The 18,774-nt window shown below is 41.1% G+C and overlaps 2 protein-coding genes across 3 annotated transcripts in view; one reads left to right on the top strand and one right to left on the bottom strand.

Annotated features, from left to right (window-relative positions):
- LOC120522907 overlaps positions 1 to 18,774 on the bottom strand; it is a 190,523-nt gene that overhangs the window by 55,706 nt on the left and 116,043 nt on the right. The gene's annotated exons all lie outside the window — the stretch shown is intronic.
- Positions 1 to 18,774, top strand: part of LOC120522905 (nectin-1-like) — a 62,160-nt gene that overhangs the window by 2,877 nt on the left and 40,509 nt on the right. The window contains exon 1 of one of the 2 annotated variants that reach the window (XM_039743677.1): positions 18,125 to 18,145. The exons of the other annotated variant lie outside the window; for it this stretch is intronic. The gene's annotated coding sequence lies outside the window, so the exon portion shown is untranslated. Of the gene's footprint in view, positions 1 to 18,124; positions 18,146 to 18,774 lie in introns of those variants that run through there. 2 annotated transcript variants of the gene reach the window in all.

Raw genomic sequence — 18,774 nt, 5'->3', positions numbered from 1 at the left:
GCGCTCTTCACTATAACTACAGTATATCCTAAAATCTGAATCTTCAATAGTAATTGTACAGCTCCTGATTGCACTTTATAACCCCTTGAAGATCAATTTTTGTAGTCGGATTTCTTGCAGTTTCACATGAATCGAGCTGTCTTAATTTGTTGTACTTTACCTAATGTTGTTGTGTTGTTCTTCTCCTTGTGTTATAAGTGTCTTATGATAGTGTGTGAAGGGTGTGGTGCCATATAAAACAAAAATTAATTGACTGGTGGATTTGTTGATTGACTAACTTGATCTGATCTATTTATTTCCTTAATGAATTCATAGTGTTCTTTTCTTATTGTTAAGGAGTACCCAAGTGGTAAAGCAACATAAAGGTGACAGTGGGCCAAGACCCTCCAGCAGTTTATTTCCTACGTTAATGCTGCTGACTGGAGTTTCTGTTTCCTCTCCTCCATCACCAACCAGCCATATCTAAGATGCATTGTAAATGAACTTGTCATGCTATTGAGATTAATCCTTTTTAAATTTTGTAGCCTGCACTGGCCTATAAAACAGAAAAGCTAAAAATCTTTGAAAAATTACTTCCAACTCTAGGGTGAGAAGAACCATGAATCCTTCTGGCCATAATAACCAAACCAATCTTCCTTTTTTTATATTTCACGATTTATTAACAAAAATATATTTGCAAACCAAGAACAGAGCAAAACAATATATTTAAAGAGGTTTGCCCTAAAAAGGAAAACAAATTCAAAACAAGACCAGCCAACAATTAAAAAGCAAAATCAAAAAAAAGAATTTTAAGGTGTCAAATACCAAAGAAATTCAACAAATACTCACAACAGTAATTCACAAAAGCTTCTTTTTAACAATGCTGAAGAGAAGCACTGCAGTGTATGGAGGCTTATAAAGGCCTGTGGGTGGCCCCACCCCCTTAAGTTTAACATAACAGAAAGACAGAAAGGAAACTTATTTAGAACTTACACATAATATTAAATAAAGGGTTCAATAATGGATAACCTCAATTTTGAAAAGAAAAATAAATTCCCTATTAATGCTAATATGTGGGTTATAAAGATACTATGCCATGTCATCCATGTCATGCCATGCTATGTCATCCACAATCAGGATACACTGTCTGAACACCAGAGAAAAAGATGGGGCTTGTGGTACTAACTTAACATGCTAGATGCCAACAGCAATAAGAATCAGGAGATCCTGCTATGCATTTCAGAAAGAAAGAAAGCATCACTAGGACGTTATTATATCATTTGTAACTACTTTTGCTTTTCTACTTTCTCACCCAGGCAATACTGGGTAAGTTAATGAGTACTTTCTTAAATGCCACTGTGGTCTTGATACTCTCTATTATTAGAAGTGTATGTCAGTGTTATAAAATACCACTAAATGCACAGATTATAACATTAAAAGTATTTGGATTAAATAACAATGTACATTTCTCAGAGAATTAGGTCTCTGTGTCATCCATCCATCCATCCTCTTCCGCTTATCCGAGATTGGGTCGCGGGGGCAGCAGCTTGAGCAGAGATGCCCAGACTTCCCTCTCCTGGCCACTTCTTCTAGCGCTTCTGGGGGATTCCTGAGGCGTTCCCAGGCCAGCCGGGAGACATAGTCCCTCCAGCGTGTCCTGGGTCTTCCCCGGGGCCTCCTTCCGTTTGGACGTACCTGGAACACCTCACCAGGGAGGCGTCCAGGAAGCATCCTGATCAGATGCTCGAGCCACCTCATCTGACTCCTCTCGATGCGGAGGAGCAGCGGCTCTACTCTGAGCCCCTCCTGGATGACTGAGTTTCTCACCCTATCTTTAAGGGAAAGGCCAGGCACCCTGTGGAGGAAACTCATTTCAGCCGCTTGTATTCGCGATCTCGTTCTTTCGGTCACTACCCATAGCTCATGACCATAGGTGAGGGTAGGAACGTAGATCGACTGGTAAATTGAAAGCTTTGCCTTACGGCTCAGCTCCTTTTTCACCACGACAGACCGATGCAGAGCCTGCATCACTGCGGACGCTGCACCGATCCGCCTGTCGATCTCACACTCTTCCCTAATGGAGGACATCTGTTTAGAGCTTTTATTCTCCTTCATATATTATGTGCTTGATAAAGTGTTGCATGCCAGTGTTTCGGTTAAAGGCACTCTTCTTAAGAAAGGCCACTAGATTAATTGGTTGAATGATTCTTACTAACATTATACATTGGTGAAAACAACAAAGTTGCAGGTTCTATTGCCTCAAATTCATTTCAAATTTGATTTTTTATCAAAGTGTTTATTTAGAGATTCTACCTGATAGGTGAGCAATGGCTAAATCACTCCATACTGTACAATTCCACACTTTTCATGAACTTTGGCTCCATCTGCTGTCGCTTATTGCTACATCCTACAGGCCAGTTTTGTGACAGTCGTTATTTTGCACCATCTGCTGTATACAATCAAGAGCTGCAATTCTGCAATGGTGAAAGGATTGAAGTGCGTCTTCCTCAATAATTGCATATATTTTATTGTGAACTTGATGTGCATTTCATTAATATACAAGTGTGTTTTTGGTACACAAAAATGCAATCAGAAATCCCTCATAATCCAATTCAGAGTCTTGGCTGGCAGAGCCTATCCCCTGAACATTGGGTGCAAGGCAGGAAAGAGCCTAGGATGGCATGTCAAGCCATTGTAGGGTATTTATTTGGTATTCAGGCTAAATAAATATACCATTTTTTTTCTGTAGTCGGAGGTCAATCCCAGTAAGGAGATAACAAACTTTCAATAGTCAGAATCAGGCCTCATCTAGACCAGGCTTTGCCAATATAAACCTGATTAACTTTGGTGGTCACCATTTGAGTGAGGATATCAGCAGACAGGTGCCATGCGCAAACCATGCCACAGTCAAGCTAAATTTATAAAAAATAAAAAAACTCAAGAGAAAGTGCGTATGGAAAGAATTACAGGCAATTTCTAAAGCTCCAAGGCTCCACTGAAACACAGTCAGAAGCAGATAGAGAAATTTCAGGACAGAAGTCCCTATTAAAATCTCTCTGAGGCTAAGTTGTCAAATTTTTCATGAAGCAATAAAGAACTCTTGAATGGTATCTAAGGAATTGTGGGCCTCTCTTGTCTCAACAAAGTCCCAAAAATCGAACAAGTAACAGCATAGCTGACAGTGAAGGTTTGAAGGATAGCTCCCCTGGAGCAAGGAGTGCTTTAGGGATAGATAAGTCAAAAGTGACCCAAGTAGAATGAGGGTTGTTAAAGCTCTACTTTGTGAACTGCTCACCAGTGGTCAAGCATGGCTGTAATGGTGTCATGGCTGCCCAAAGCCTGGCCACATCATGGTGTAGACAACATATCATTCCGCTGAGAATGTTAAGACTATCCATCCATGGCCTGAACCAATGTCCTGAAACAGGACAACGATCCAAAGCAGACAAACAAGTGAAAATCACAATGGTAAAATCTGAAGAAATCGAAAGGCCCAATTAAATTCCATACCTAAATCCTTTAGAAATATTGTAGCAGGAACCAAACCAATTGATTGATGTTCTGCAATCATACAAAAGACAATGAGCTGAAGCAGTTGTGTGAGAATGAATGGGATAAAAGTCCTTCATAGTGCAGTATGGATCCAGTCAAAATCTTAAGGACGCATCTGGTTAGTTATTACTGCTAAAAATGGTACAAGGGGAAAATTACTTTTTCACATTAGATGCAGGGCCGTCTTAACACATGGACACGCTGGGCCCCATGCTAATCTATGTATGTTGTGACTTGCTGAGCGGTTGTGTAGGTAGGGGCTCCAGTGCACTGCTTTGCCCAGGGGCCCATAATGCTGTTAAGACGGCCCTGATTAGATGCAAGGGTTTCTTTAATAAATACATAAAAAAGAATTAACCTTTTGTGCATTTTGCTTCCTTCAAAGTCCTTTAAATATTTAGTATTAGATTGTGTCTGAAAAAAAAATATCACTTAATACAAAACGGAATACAAAACTGTTCAACACTTTTGAATGGGGTATTGCAATTTAATTATTTATGCTATTAATATACATTCTGAACATATGCAATACATTATAAAAAATATTGGTCAATATCCTAGCATTGGCTGGAGTCGTCGCATAAAAGGATAAGCAGACTGTGTAACTGAGTGAATTTAGGAATTAAAGTAATGATTTCGGGTTTAAGGATTTCAATTTTCCTTATAGTCATATTTTTAAATAGGAAGGCAGTTTAGGGTTGACCTGCAGTCCAAATCGAACACATCACCTAAAGAGTAGTGGATTATAGCGGCGAAGCATTGTGTGCTTAATAAGACGAAACTGAATTGAATAACCTGGGTAGGTCACTGCCTCTGCTTTGATTCTCGGCTGGGTTACCATTGTATACAGTTTACTGCGAGGGTCCTCATTCACGGTCCTGGAGGGTCACAGTGGCTACTGGTTTTCACTCCAGCCAGTGTCCTAATTCAAACTCAGTCCTTGCTGATAATGATAGTTGATATTCATCAAAGACAAATTTTAGTTACTTTGTAGATCAGAAGTCCCCAATTACAGTCCTGGAGGTCTGCTATGGGTGCAGGTTTTCACTTCAGCCAGTTTCTTAATTAGAACCCTTTTATTTACTACTAAAGCAATACGTTTTTTGGGCTTAATTTTAGTTCTCTTGCCTGTTACCATTCAGAACCCTTAACTGCCTATTTTAGATTTTAGCAGCTGCATTTAAGTTTTAATTGTTGCCTGTTTTCTTAATCAAACATTAGTTAATAATGAGATGCAGATAATCAATAAACCAGCAGCTCTCCAGCTAACGTGCTTACCATGAATGAAATGAATGAGAGGGGAACTGGAAGGACCACTACATTTAAATCTGTTCTTGTCCACAAAACACATGGATAATTTTCTCACTGAAGGAAACTCTACGGTGCAATTAAAATTGCTCTTGGGTAAATGCAAGCATTAACAAGCTAAATAGTTCAATACCAAGTTTAATTATCAGCATGGACTGCTTTCTAATTAGGAAACTAGTTGGAATAAAAACCTGCAGTCACTGCGGCCCTCCAGGACTGTGCGTGCTTTTTGGGGTTTTCTCATTCCAAATGTTAAAGATATGATATCAGGCACATCAGTAACTTGACATTAAGCTGGTGACAGTGGATATGTGAATGTGCTACGCAACTGACCAGACATCCCAGGCAAAAATAATTTCAGATTTGACTTCACTCCTCCAAGGACAGAATGCATTTGGAAAATGCAGATTCAGAAAATCAATGGGTACGTGTTGATGCTGGGTAATATGCGCACTTTACTGATGTTGTAAACACGTCGCTTTTTTCACATTCTTGTAACTTTATAGCACAGGAAATGAACTCTTCATACAGAGACACCAGCAGTCTACTTTTTCCACACCTGACTATAGCCACCTGGGGGCGATGTCCACTTGCTAGCCATCAGTCAGTCAGCCAGACCAGGGCCAGATTAAGACCCTTGATGCCCTAAGCACTAAGTAATTTTGGTGCCCCCTTAGACTAGTAATTCAAAATATTAAAACAATAACAAACTAGAAAATAAAATTTTATTTTATTATCGAAAATTCAAAATTAAACAAAACATACTTATAGTAAGAAGGAAAATATTTATTTTTGAATGCTTCATTTTATTTGTATCGTAATAATTTTCTCCTACTTTTTTTCCTTGCAAACTCTTTGATTAGATCTTCATAATCAATCTTACATAACACATCTGCTTCTATACATAATAGAGATAAAGCATCCAGCCTGCCTTGATGCACAGTTGTTCTGAGGGGATTTTTAATATATTTCAACCGAGAAAATGAGTGCTCAGCTGAGCAGTTTGTGACCATTAATGTTAAAAATATATGAAAGGCAATGTCTACATTTGGAAAAGCACACTCAATTTTGTCTTCTAAAATTATTTTATCAAGTTCTGTATGACTGAATCTTGTTTTTACATTTTCTGTTGCACTGAACTTATGGCACACATATAAATGAAACTGCTGAAGTTCAGCTGAGAAATTACTGTTGAAGTCCTCTGGGTAAGCATCAATCAGCTTTTCACAGTACTTAGAATACCTTTCAGTGTTAGTAGATGATGAAGTTGCATATGGCAGATCACATAGAAAAGAAACTCTCAGCTATTTCTGTGTATATCTCTCCTCTCCTTTTCATCTCAGTTTCAAGTTTGTCAACAATTATGCAAAAGGTGCTGATATGATATTTATCTCTGGACTACAAATTATCCAATCTTCTGCCAAAACCTGTAGAAATTGACTTTAACCCCAAAAATGATTTAAAAATTTATTTTGTGCGGCACTGCTTTTCGATAAAGATCTGATCGCATTTTTATCATTACTTGAAGAGATAATGGCATCCGAAATTTTACAAATTTTAACGTTCAGGGTCGATTTTAAAGGTTTTTTTGAAATGTAAGTAGATTTACCATTTTGATTATTTCATTTATTTGTGGCTTTTGTGTCAGTTTAGCAAATCTATTTACACATATTCTTAGTACAAGATTTGAAGAATATTTTGTGAAAAGTTTGTGAGATCTTTATTAGTAAAATAGTAATCAGCTGAACGATTTTCACTTTTACATAATGTAAATGAATTTAAAATACCCAAGAATAGAATTAAATAGACTTACCAGAATATTTTTTCCTCAAACTGGGACGATTTTTTGTTTTTGCTTAAAACAGAAAATAATGCTTTCTATGCACTAGAAATTTATTTTAAGTTAAATAACAGATAATTCACGAAACACAATTACGTGATAATAACTTTTAATTAACTATTATTTAAAAATATAAAAACATATTGTTTCGAATCGAATTATTTTCACAATATTTTGACATAATATGGCGTTTAAAAGAATCACCATGAAACGGGAATTCCCCATCGTAGATGGCACCAGTATGCAGAACGCACTGTGTAAGGCGCCATCTACGAACAGTGACGGCATAGGGAGGTACAAGGAGGCATTATCAATTTTTCATTAAATTTTGAAAAAGGGTACAAATGTAATTAATTTAATAATTTATGTGATAAATTCGGCTATGAAAAATTTTTTTGGTGCCCCTTTACCCTTGATGCCCTAAGCATGTGCTTACTTTGCTTATATGATTAATCCAGCACTGAGCTAGATGATGTGTGTACTATTCCAAGGCTCTATTTGTAAGTTTTTTTCTACTCATTATTGAAATTGTATTTGTTGTCAAAATTAAAGTATTATTATTATGTGTTAATTACTTATTTTGTTTACATTGTTTGGTGTTTAAAGTAGTTACACGGTTATACTGTTCTATATTTTAAAGTAGAATATAGCGTGTTGTTTTTTGAAGTGAACGAATCAGTTTTATAAATTCGAAAGATATTGGTGAACTGAACGGATTGAATCAAATCACTTAAAAGAATCGTTATCACATCACGATAAAATAGTGACTGCTCTCGGACACCTTCCTTAATGGCGTGTGTGTGTGTGTGTGTGTGTGTGTGTAAGGGGTTGGGGAGAAAGGACGATTCCAAGGGCGCGTAATTTACAGGGGCCCTCAAAAAATGGAACATAATTGTATCAGTTTTTATTAGCCAGTTATTGAAATTACATTTTAAAGTGAAAATGTACGTTAAATTTAGAAAAGTTTTTTTCCGCCAAAAGTAGCAATCTAGGCAGCCTCTACAATGTATCGTCCCCTTCCTTTTAGCTGGAATGGTTCAGACCGGTACTCACAGGCTTGAATCCTACGGCGGTAAAAAAAAACACACACACCACTTGGTAACTAACGTAAAATAAATTTCTGTTTTGTTATGATTGAAATGGTGAAGCCAGATTACGGTGTAGTGAAAAAATCAGATCCCCGTGAAGATCAGATTTCCTGTGCTTTGTGCGCAGCTATACAGCTTTCAACAGTAACAGCGCAAGAAGGACTCTGATAGTGCGTTCCCAGGCACTGTATACATAGGCTGATAGGCTGGGAAAAAGACAGAAATTCTTAAAGGAACCGCAGTGAATTGCCATCCACGTGTCAGGTCAATGGAACAGTCTGCAGACCTGGTGACGACTTGTCGTTAAATGAAAACACCGTTCTTCTCCCGCGTGATCATAAAGCTGATAAGATACATTTTTTTTTTAATTGTTAATATCTACGATGTCTATGCTGTGAACTCGCTGTAGGAGTCCTACTCGCACTGATACCGTTGATAGTACTACGCATGCGCTTGACATCGATATTTTGTTTTCGCTATATGCTTTTGTTGTCTTCCTCACCTGTCAGGTCCTTCTTCTGACACCATGTTTTGTGATATTTTTTGCATTAAGTATCACAACAGAGAAGCTGACTTTATTCAACGACACGCTAATAACTGCTGTCTTTCTATCTTATTATCTTGCCCTCCTTTCCCTTAAGACACCGGTGTCAAACTCCAGTCCTGGAGGACCTGCAGGTTTTCATTCTGACCACCTTCTTAATTAATGACCAGTTTTTGCTTCTAATTACCTTTTTTTGCCTTAATTTTAATTAACTTGACTTAGGCCCCTTAGTTGTTTCTTTTTCCTTAATGAGCCGCCAAACAATAATGAGACACAAAATAAGCTGCCACATGACCAGCTCACCAGTGCCCATCACACAATATCTGAAAATATAGAAAGGTGAAGTTCTCAGTAAGGTTGATCTTTCAGGTTTCCAAAACATATTGATGGTGTTCTTAGGAAAAACAGAAAATCAACAGTTTTGGAAATGTCTGCTGTGGCAGAATGAGAGCAGCAATGAGCCATGGAATTAAATAATGAGTTTAATTAACAGCAAGAATTGGCTTCTCATTAAGAAACTGGTTGGAGTGAAATTGGCTGGAGTTGACATTCCAATTTAGCTGGTCGTTTCACATCTCAATTCTGTTTGTCCGCCATTTAATGAAGCAACAAATCAATTAAGAACACTGAGTCCTTAAAAACAGGGCTATTAAAATGAAGGGAAAAGAAGTTAATTAGCAGTGAAAACTGTTTGTTGATTAGGAAAAGGGTTATAATGAAAATCTGCAGCCACTATGGCCCTTCAGGCCTGGAGTTTGACACCTCTGCGCTAAGGGCTCCTGGGATGTGTTGTTCACATAACATCACAGAGTTTAGGGTGGTCGAGAGCAGCAAAATGCTGCAGGCAATGAACCTCTTCAAAGTCCAATTAGAAAGTACAGAAGGCAAAAGAAACATTTGACCTTGGTCATTATAAGAGCTACAGTAAATATTCAGATGTGTCCCACGGGATGACTGATAGAAAGACAAATAGTTGAAATAAACAAGTAATCATAAGGAAATCAGCAAAAAAGACATGTACCTGTGTCAATGATGTGAGTATTAAAAGATGAACTGCATAATCTACGGCTGAGCAGAAAAAGCTAATGGCACCAGGTGAGAATACCACAGTGTGGATCAGACATTCCAGTTGTAAACAAGCAAAATTGGAAACGCAGAACCTGTATAGAACTGAAAAGATTAAATGGAGGATTCAACATAAGTGGTTTTCTTCTGCCTAACATTGATAACATACTGCCAGATGTAGCAAAAGTGAATCTGAATGGCTTGTGCTGTGAAAAGGGGAGTCTGGAACCTTAAGGTAGATCAGGATTTAAGCTATATGGCTGTATGGCCAGACATGTCCACTATTATGTACTGAAGTGAGTTCCATCCATCCATCCATCCATCCTCTTCCGCTTATCCGAGGTCGGGTCGCGGGGGTAGCAGCTTAAGCAAAGAGGCCCAGACTTCCCTCTCCCCCGGCCACTTCTTCCAGCTCTTCCGGAGAATCCCAAAGGCGTTCCCAGGCCAGCCGGAGACATAGTCCCTCCAGCGTGTCCTGGTCTTCCCGGGCCTCCTCCCGGTTGGACGTGCCCGGAACACCTCACCAGGGAGGCGTCCAGGAGGCATCCTGATCAGATGCCCGGGCCACCTCATCTGACTCCTCTCAAGCCCAGACACCCTGCGGAGGAAACTCATTTCAGCTGCTTGTATTCGCAATCTCGTTCTTTCGGTCACTACCCATAGCTCATGACCATAGGTGAGGGTAGGAGCGTAGATCGACTGGTAAATTGAGAGCTCTGCCTTACGGCTCAGCTCCTTTTCACCACGACAGACCGATGCAGAGCCCGCATCACTGCAGATGCTGCACCGATCCGCCTATCGATCTCACGCTCCATTCTTCCCTCACTCGTGAACAAGACCCCGAGATACTTGAACTCCTCCACTTGGGGCAGGATCTCTCCTCCAACCCTGAGAGGGCACTCGACCCTTTTCCGGCTGAGGACCATGCTCTCGGATTTGGAGGTGCTGATTCTCATCCCAGCCGCTTCACACTCAGCTGCGAACCGATCCAGAGAGAGCTGAAGATCACGGCCTGATGAAGCAAACAGGACAACATCATCTGCAAAAGCAGTGACCCAATCCTGAGTCCACCAAACCGGACCCCTTCAACACCCTGGCTGCGCCTAGAAATTCTGTCCATAAAAGTTATGAACAGAATCGGTGACAAAGGGCAGCCCTGGCGGAGTCCAACTCTCACTGGAAGCGGGCTCGACTTACTGCGGCAATGCGGACCAAGCTCTGACACTGGTTGTACAGAGACCGAACAGCTCTTATCAGGGGTCCGGTACCCCATACTCCCGGAGCACCCCCCACAGGATTCCCGAGGGACACGGTCGAATGCCTTTTCCAAGTCCACAAAACACATGTAGACCGGTCGGGCAAACTCCCATGCACCCTCCAGGACTCTGCTAAGGGTGAAGAGCTGGTCCACTGTTCCGCGACCAGGGCCGAAAACCACACTGTTCCTCCTGAATCCGAGGTTCACTATCCGACGGACCCTCCTCTCCAGAACCCCGAATAGACTTTTCCAGGGAGGCTGAGGAGTGTGATCCCTCTATAGTTGGAACACACCCTCCGGTCCCCCTTTTTAAAGAGGGGGACCACCACCCCGGTCTGCCAATCCAGAGGCACTGTCCCGATGTCCATGCGATGTTGCAGAGACGTGTCAACCAAGACAGTCCTACAACATCCAGAGCCTTAAGGAACTCGGTATCTCATCCACCCCGGGGCCCTGCCACCAAGGAGTTTTTTGACCACCTCGGTGACTTCAGTCCCAGAGATGGGAGAGCCCACCTCAGAGTCCCCAGGCTCTGCTTCCTCATTGGAAGGCATGTTTGTGGGATTGAGGAGGTCTTCGAAGTACTCCTCCCACCGACCCACAACGTCCCGAGTCGAGGTCAGCAGCGCACCATCCCACCATATACGGTGTTGACACTGCACTGCTTCCCCCTCCTGAGACGCCGGACGGTGGACCAGAATCTCCTCGAAGCCGTCCAAAAGTCGTTCTCCATGGCCTCTCCAAACTCCTCCCATGCCCGAGTTTTGCCTCAGCAACAACGAAGCCGTTCGCTTGGCCTGCGGTACCTATCAGCTGCCTCCAGAGACCCACAGGACAAAAAAGTCCTATAGGACTCCTTCTTCAGCTTGACGGCATCCCTCACCGCTGGTGTCCACCAACGGGTTCGGGGATTGCCGCCACGACAGGCACCGACCACCTTGCGGCCACAGCTCCGGTCAGCCGCCTCAACAATAGAGGCACGGAACATGGCCCATTCGACTCAATGTCCCCCACCTCCCTCGGGACGTGGTTGAAGTTCTGCCGGAGGTGGGAGTTGAAGCTACTTCTGACAGGGGACTCTGCCAGCCGTTCCCAGCAGACCCTCACAACACGTTTGGGCCTACCAGGTCTGACCGGCATCTTCCCCCACCATCGAAGCCAACTCACCACCAGGTGGTGATCAGTTGACAGCTCCGCCCCTCTCTTCACCCGAGTGTCCAAGACATATGGTAGTGAGTTCCACTCTGATAAATATCCTGGAAAATAATCCATTTATTTTTCTGAACTCTGTATATTATAAATTGCACCAAACATATAATAATCAACAAGAACATCAATAAAGAGAAACAAAGCCTATTGGAATTACTGTATTAATAAAACAAATAGCACCATCTACTGGCATGAATTAATACTAGGCAATATATCACATCCACCATACTGATGTTTTTCAGTTATTGTATATATAATTATTCAATTAACCTCTTTTGGATTCAGTTAAACTCTTTGGATAAAAGGGTCTGCTAAACAAATAAATGTAATGTAACAAATGGAAGAGTTAGTGAAGGCTTTGTCGGTATGCATCTGTAATTAAAAAAACCTTAAAAATGATTACCCTGCTGAAAAGAAAAAATGTAAGAGACGCAACTTTTTAGTTGTTATCCTTTTATTGAGCCTTGAGCTGTTAAAGAATGTGAAAGGCATGAGGAAGTAAAAAAGCTGCCGTTTGAAAAGATGAAACAAGAGATTAAAAAGTTAATTGGTTGTTTGAACCTGAAAAAATATTTGATCAAGAGGTGAGAATTAGTTTAGCTTTCAAGGTGTCTTTGAAATTCTGTGATAGAACACAATCTGATCAGTGTGGCTATGATCAAAGGATGCAGAACATTCTAAAATAAGCTTTTGGTCTTTGATGTTAATGGTTACTTACCCCATTGTCCCTGAAATGATATTCACATTTTCTCCCTATTTCACCTATGTACAAAAATGGAGCAAATAAGACCTGTAGACTGCCATGATAATGGTAAATTTTACAGAGGGGCCAGATGAAGTAGTATTGTTGGTGACTTGTTTGCAAGAGATACAGAGAGTCCTGATTTAGAGAGTCTGCCATGAGGAGTGAGTTGCAGAAAAGAAGTTTGTGGAAAGTAGGAGATAAAAATAGGATTGGAAAAAAGCTAGCGTGTCAAAGATATAGGTGACTCAAGGTGATAATGAGCATCAGTCTGATTCCAGAAATATTCTAAAAAATGACTCATTCAAACCCTGAACTGTCTGTGCGTATGTGCAGTAAAGGCCAAAAGTTTGGACACACCTCCTCATTCAATGTGTTTTCTTTATTTTCATGACCATTTACATTGGTAGATTCTCACTGAAGGCATCAAAACTATGAATGAACACATGTGGAGTTATGTACATAACAAAAAAAGGTGAAATAACTGAAAACATGTTTTATATTCTAGTTTCTTCAAAATAGCCACCCTTTGCTCTGATTACTGCTTTGCACACTCTTGGCATTCTCTCGATGAGCTTCAACAGGTAGTCACCTGAAATGGTTTTCACTTCACAGGTGTGCCTTATCAGGGTTATTTAGTGGAATTTCTTGCTTTATCAATGGGGTTGGGACCAGCAGTTGTGTTGTGCTGAAGTCAGGTTAGTTGGACGATCATTTATTTTTCAACAGGACAATGGCCCCAAACACACCTCCAGGCTGTGTAAGGGCTATTTGACCAAGAAGGAGAGTGATGGAGTGCTGTAAATGGTCATGAAAATAAAGAAAACACATTGAATGAGGAGGTGTGTCCAAACTTTTAGCCTGTACTGTATGTGATAGCAGATGTCGCGATTAGCAGGTGAGACCGACACAACAGACATGGCAAGTAGAGACCATAATATACACTGATACATTTTCTGTACAGATGCTGGTAGAAAATGGCACACTGAATGCAAAAAAAAGAGGTAAAGTTCTGTATATTAGACATCAACTGATGGGTCAAAGCTAGAGCCAGAAAAGTTCAAAGCAAGAGCACAGAAAGGTGCCAAAACCTACAGATGTGAAAAGAAGACAGGGAACTATTTTCCAAAAACAAAGAAACAATCGTGTCCTGAAATACCGTAACCTAGATGTGAAACTTACATTACTGTATGATGCATGAAAGACTGGCTTAGAAACAGCACTGGCAAAGGCAGACAAATCAGTAGGTAAGTGCAGAGCATTGGCTTCTTCAGAAAAAAGTTATGTGTAAATAGAAAGTACAGTTGAAGGATCTGTAGAGACTAAAATTGAATGTATTAATATGATACAATATTTAGAGATAGTAATAAGAACACAAAGAGATCATAAAGGGTTGGGGCATCGGGTGGTTATTTCCATATAATTGAAGGCTTGTGATACAAGCAAAAAACAGACTTTGACAGTCCATCACTATAACATCTTTTCAGTCACTGACTCCAAATAATGACTGAGGATAATATGATGGTGGAGGTGGTTATATGGCAGGGTTAGTGGAAAAGGCGGGTTCCAATGACTGGATGCCAGAAGTGACGTCATGCTTCTTTATGCCTTCACTCTTCAAGTTTACACACAAAAGAGAAATACAGGCATTAGGTGACTGCACCGACCCTTAACTCAGGATGGAATTACCATTTGACAAACCTTGAAGTTGTCTGCTAACCACAGGTGTGTGACAAGATATATGAAAAATAAAGAGCAAACAGAGAGCTACAGTAGGTGAAAAATTCAGTCATGTAAAATTAAACAACTTGGCTGGCCACATAACAAGCATTAGGTACATGTAAAGTTCAAGCAGTACCACTCATCCAGAGATAACCATACTATCCACGATTTCATCATTATCTGAGATGACAAAGCAATTAAAGCTATACTCACTGGAGATAATGGCACAATGGAACACCGTACACATTGGAGTAGCAGGATGCTGGTGATGAGCCAGTAAATGTGTGTGCAGGGCAGGGGTGACTGAAAACATGGAGATGCTTATTAGTGAATAAGTAATATGCAGTTAGAAGACTGCAAACAGTAAAATGTGACACTTTGCTTATACAATGATCTGTTCACCTTTAACAACTACAGTCTTTTCAAACCTGATTATTAATCTAGGTATAGATAGATAGATAGATAGATAGATAGATAGATAGATAGATAGATAGATAGATAGATAGATAGATAGATAGATAGATAGATAGATAGATAGATAGATAGATACTTTATTAATCCCAAGAGGAAATTCACATAATCCAGCAGCAGTATAATGATACAAAAAAAAATATTAAATAAAAAAGTAATAAAAATGCATGTAAAAACAGTCAATAATTTTGATTAATGTTAGCATTTGGGTGGAACTGAAGAGTTGCATAGTTTGGGGGAGGAACGATCTCCTCAATCTGTCAGTGGAGCAGGACGGTGACAGCAGTCTGTCTCTGAAGCTGCTCCTCTGTCTGGAGATAATCCTGTTCAGTGGATGCAGTGGATTCTCCATGATTGACAGGAGCCTGCTCAGCGCCCGTCGCTCTACCACAGATCTTAAACTCTCCAGCTTCATTCCTACAATAGAGCCTGCCTTCCTGACCAGTTTGTCCAGGTGTCAGGTGTCCCTCTTCTTTATGCTGCCTCCCCAGCACACCACCACATAGAAGAGGGCGCCCGCCACAACCGTCTGATAGAACATCTGCAGCATCTTATTGCAGATGTTGAAGGATGTCAGCCTTCTAAGGAAGTATAGTCAGCTCTGACCTTTCTTACACAGAGCATCAGTATTTGCAGTCCAGTTCAATTTATCATCCAGCTGCACTCCCAGGTATTTATAGGTCTGTACCCTCTGCACACAGTCACCTCTGATGATCATGGGGTCCATGAGGGGCCTGGGTCTCCTAAAATCCACAACCAGCTCCTTGATCTTGCTGATGTTCAGTTGTAGGTGGTTTGAGTCGCACCATTTAACAAAGTCCTTGATTAGATTCCTATACTCCTCCTCCTGCCCACTCCTGATGCAGCCCACGACAGCAGTGTCGTCAGCAAACTTTTGCACGTGACAGGACTCTGAGTTGTATTGGAAGTCTGGTGTATATAGGCTGAACAGCACTGGAGAAAGTGCAGTCCCTTGCGGTGCTCCGGGGCTGCTGACCACAATGTCAGACCTGCAGTTCCCGAGACACACTTACTGAGGTCTGTCTGTAAGATAGTACACAATCCATGCCACCAGGTATGAATCTACTTCCATCTCTGTCAGCTTGTCCCTAAGGAGCAGAGGATGGATGGCGTTGAAGGTGCTAGAGAAGTCTAGAAACATAATTCTTACAGCACCACTGCCTTTGTCCAAATGGGAGTGGGATCGGGGTAGCATGTAGATGATGGCATCCTCCGCTCCCACCTTCTCCTGGTATGCGAACTGCAGAGGGTCGAGGGGGTGTTGGACCTGTGGACTCAGGTGGTGAAGCAGCAGCCGCTCCATGGTCTAAATCACATGTGATATCAGGGAGACAGGCCTGAAGTCATTCAGCTCACCAGGACGTGATTCCTTTGGGACTGGGGTGATGCAAGATGTTTTCCAAAGCCTCGGGACTCTCCCCTGTTCCAGGCACAGGTTGAAGATGCACTGTAGAGGACTCCCCAGCTCTAACGCACAGGCCTTCAGCAGTCATGGCGATACTCCATCTGGACCCACTGCTTTGCTGGCATGAAATCTCCTCAGCTCTCTGCTTACCTGGCCTGCTGTAATTGTGGGTGGGGATGTCTTTCCTATGCTGGTATCAGGAGAAGGATAGGTGAAGGATGCAGTACTCTGAGGTGAGAGTGAGAGTGGTTTAGGGTGGTCAAACCTGCTAAAAAAATTGTTCATCAGGTTTGCTCTCTCCATGTCTCTCTCGATGGAGGCACTTCTCCAGGAGGCACTCCTCTTCGAGCTGCAGCATTAAGTTAGGCGTAATGTGATGTTACTTTTGATCTCGGATCCTTTACTAAGGGTCTAGTCCTCTGCCCTCTGTGGACCGCTGTCAAATATCGTGCAAAATTACAGATGTATGCTCCAATCAAGAATATTTAGACCTTAAACATTTAAACTGAACAGCTATCATTGTTTATAAGGTACTTCTGCTTCATGAACCGAATAATTACATTTCTTCTGAACACCTGAATTAGGGTGGCTTACACTAATTCAGACTTTTCTTAAAATTGTAAACCAGCTAACCATCTACAAATATGGTTGGTTGGCAATAAAAATGAGGAAAAGAAAAACTTTAGTTAATATCTTAAAGAAAAGAGTTAGTTATCTTTTGCAAAGTCTCCTTTTTCCTGACCACAGCCACTTGTTCTGCCTTCCCTCCATAGTATTCTCCAATATAATAAGTAAAGCTAATATTGGGCTCAGAGATTAGTTATGGGGTGGTGCAGTGGGTAGTGCTGCTGCCTCGCAGTTAGGAGACCCAGGTTCGCTTCCTGGGTCCTCCCTGCATGGAGTTTGTATGCTCTTCCCGTGTCTGCGTGGGTTTCCTCCGGGCGCTCTGGTTTCCTCCCACAGTCCAAAGACATGCAGGTTAGGTGCATTGGCGATTCTAAATTGTCCCTAGTGTGTGCTTGGTGTGTGGGTGTCTGAGTGTGTGCCCTACGGTGGGCTGGCGCCCTGCCCAGGGTTTGTTTCCTGCCTTGTGCCCTGTGTTGGCTGGGATTGGCTCCAGCAGACCCCCGTGACCCTGTAGTTAGGATATAGCGGGTTGGAAAATGGATGGATGGATGGATTAGTTATGGCCCAGTGATGGCGTTAAGGGCATGCATTAATAGTATGATTTCTTGGACCTGTTATGATAGATAATAAGCAAATTAAGCATCTGTCGGAGATTGCATCTTTAATGTGTGTTGATCCTCAACCTTTCAAAGCACTTTATGTACAGTGGAGGTTACTAGAAGATAGTTGTTAAGATGCAGTACTACCTTTCTTAGCAAAAAAAATCGGGACTGGTCTCCCCTAGACTTTTTGCTATAGGCCTACTCAGATATAGGGATGGATATGATACATTGATTATATTTTTATATTATACACAGTAAAGAGTCATCAACAAAAAATCAAATCAAATTAACAATATATTGAACAACTATTATAAAGCTAAAGACTCTAGCTGCATGAATAAAAAAAAAAATACCATGTCCTGTTAGCGGAAATAGCTAAAAAAATTTTGTACCTAATACTTCAATGCAAAATTTGGTTGACCTAAGTGAAAGCGTACTTAAGTTATCTTGTTTACATACACACACATGCACACACACGCAGACACACACGCACACACACACACGCACACACACATGCACACACACGCACACACACACACATAATTCTGAAAACGGTATTTGGGGACTCCGGGAGGTCTAAAACGTCGAGATTCATCAAAATCTCTAAATGGAATTTTTGTAGGATTCCAATACTTTCCTAACACTTCGTATTCAAGAGGTAAAAACAACAAGACTGCAGCCAGCCGGTTTATCAGATGTGACATCAAGACAGGTGATTAAAAAAATAAATACAAAAGGGGGTTGTGTGCTTCGGCGGGAAGGACAAAGGCAAACGGAGGCAAGTCTAACGGCTTTCACAACGGTATACGGATGGAGTCGCACTTTATCAAAACAAAGACACAGCAGCGCCTGCGGTAAAAACAAAATAAATTTGTTTCACCCCTGGTTTCGGTCGTTACAATATATATAAAAAACGTAATTAAGATAAAATAGTGAAACGACAGCATTAAATGACAGCACTAAAATTGTCACAACTAATAAAACAGTATAATGGAACCACTTCTGTGATATGGACTGGGCGCACCATACGGGCAACGCTAATAATGTATTAAGCGGATAAAACTTTTAACAAATGCGGTTCAGTGCGCCCAGCGAAAACGAACAGATAATGTTAATAAAAATGTATAAGTCCATCAGCAAGTTATTATTTTAAATTTCCTTCCACACGAAACATTACAGTTATTCTTACACTGTTTATATATAAAAGCATAATACTGTAACGCGCAGTTCAAATGCAGGGCAATAATTAGAGAAGTGTAAGTAAGGCAGGCAGTGATTGGCAGTTAGAAACGGTTTGTGCATATCAGAAACAGAAACAGGTGTCAGGATTTTTTTTGTTTG

This window comes from Polypterus senegalus, chromosome 2, assembly GCF_016835505.1.
Source record: "Polypterus senegalus isolate Bchr_013 chromosome 2, ASM1683550v1, whole genome shotgun sequence".
Classification (NCBI taxonomy): domain Eukaryota; kingdom Metazoa; phylum Chordata; class Cladistia; order Polypteriformes; family Polypteridae; genus Polypterus; species Polypterus senegalus.
The sequence above is the reverse complement of the archived record's forward strand: the minus strand, read 5'-3'. Positions and strand labels throughout refer to the sequence as shown.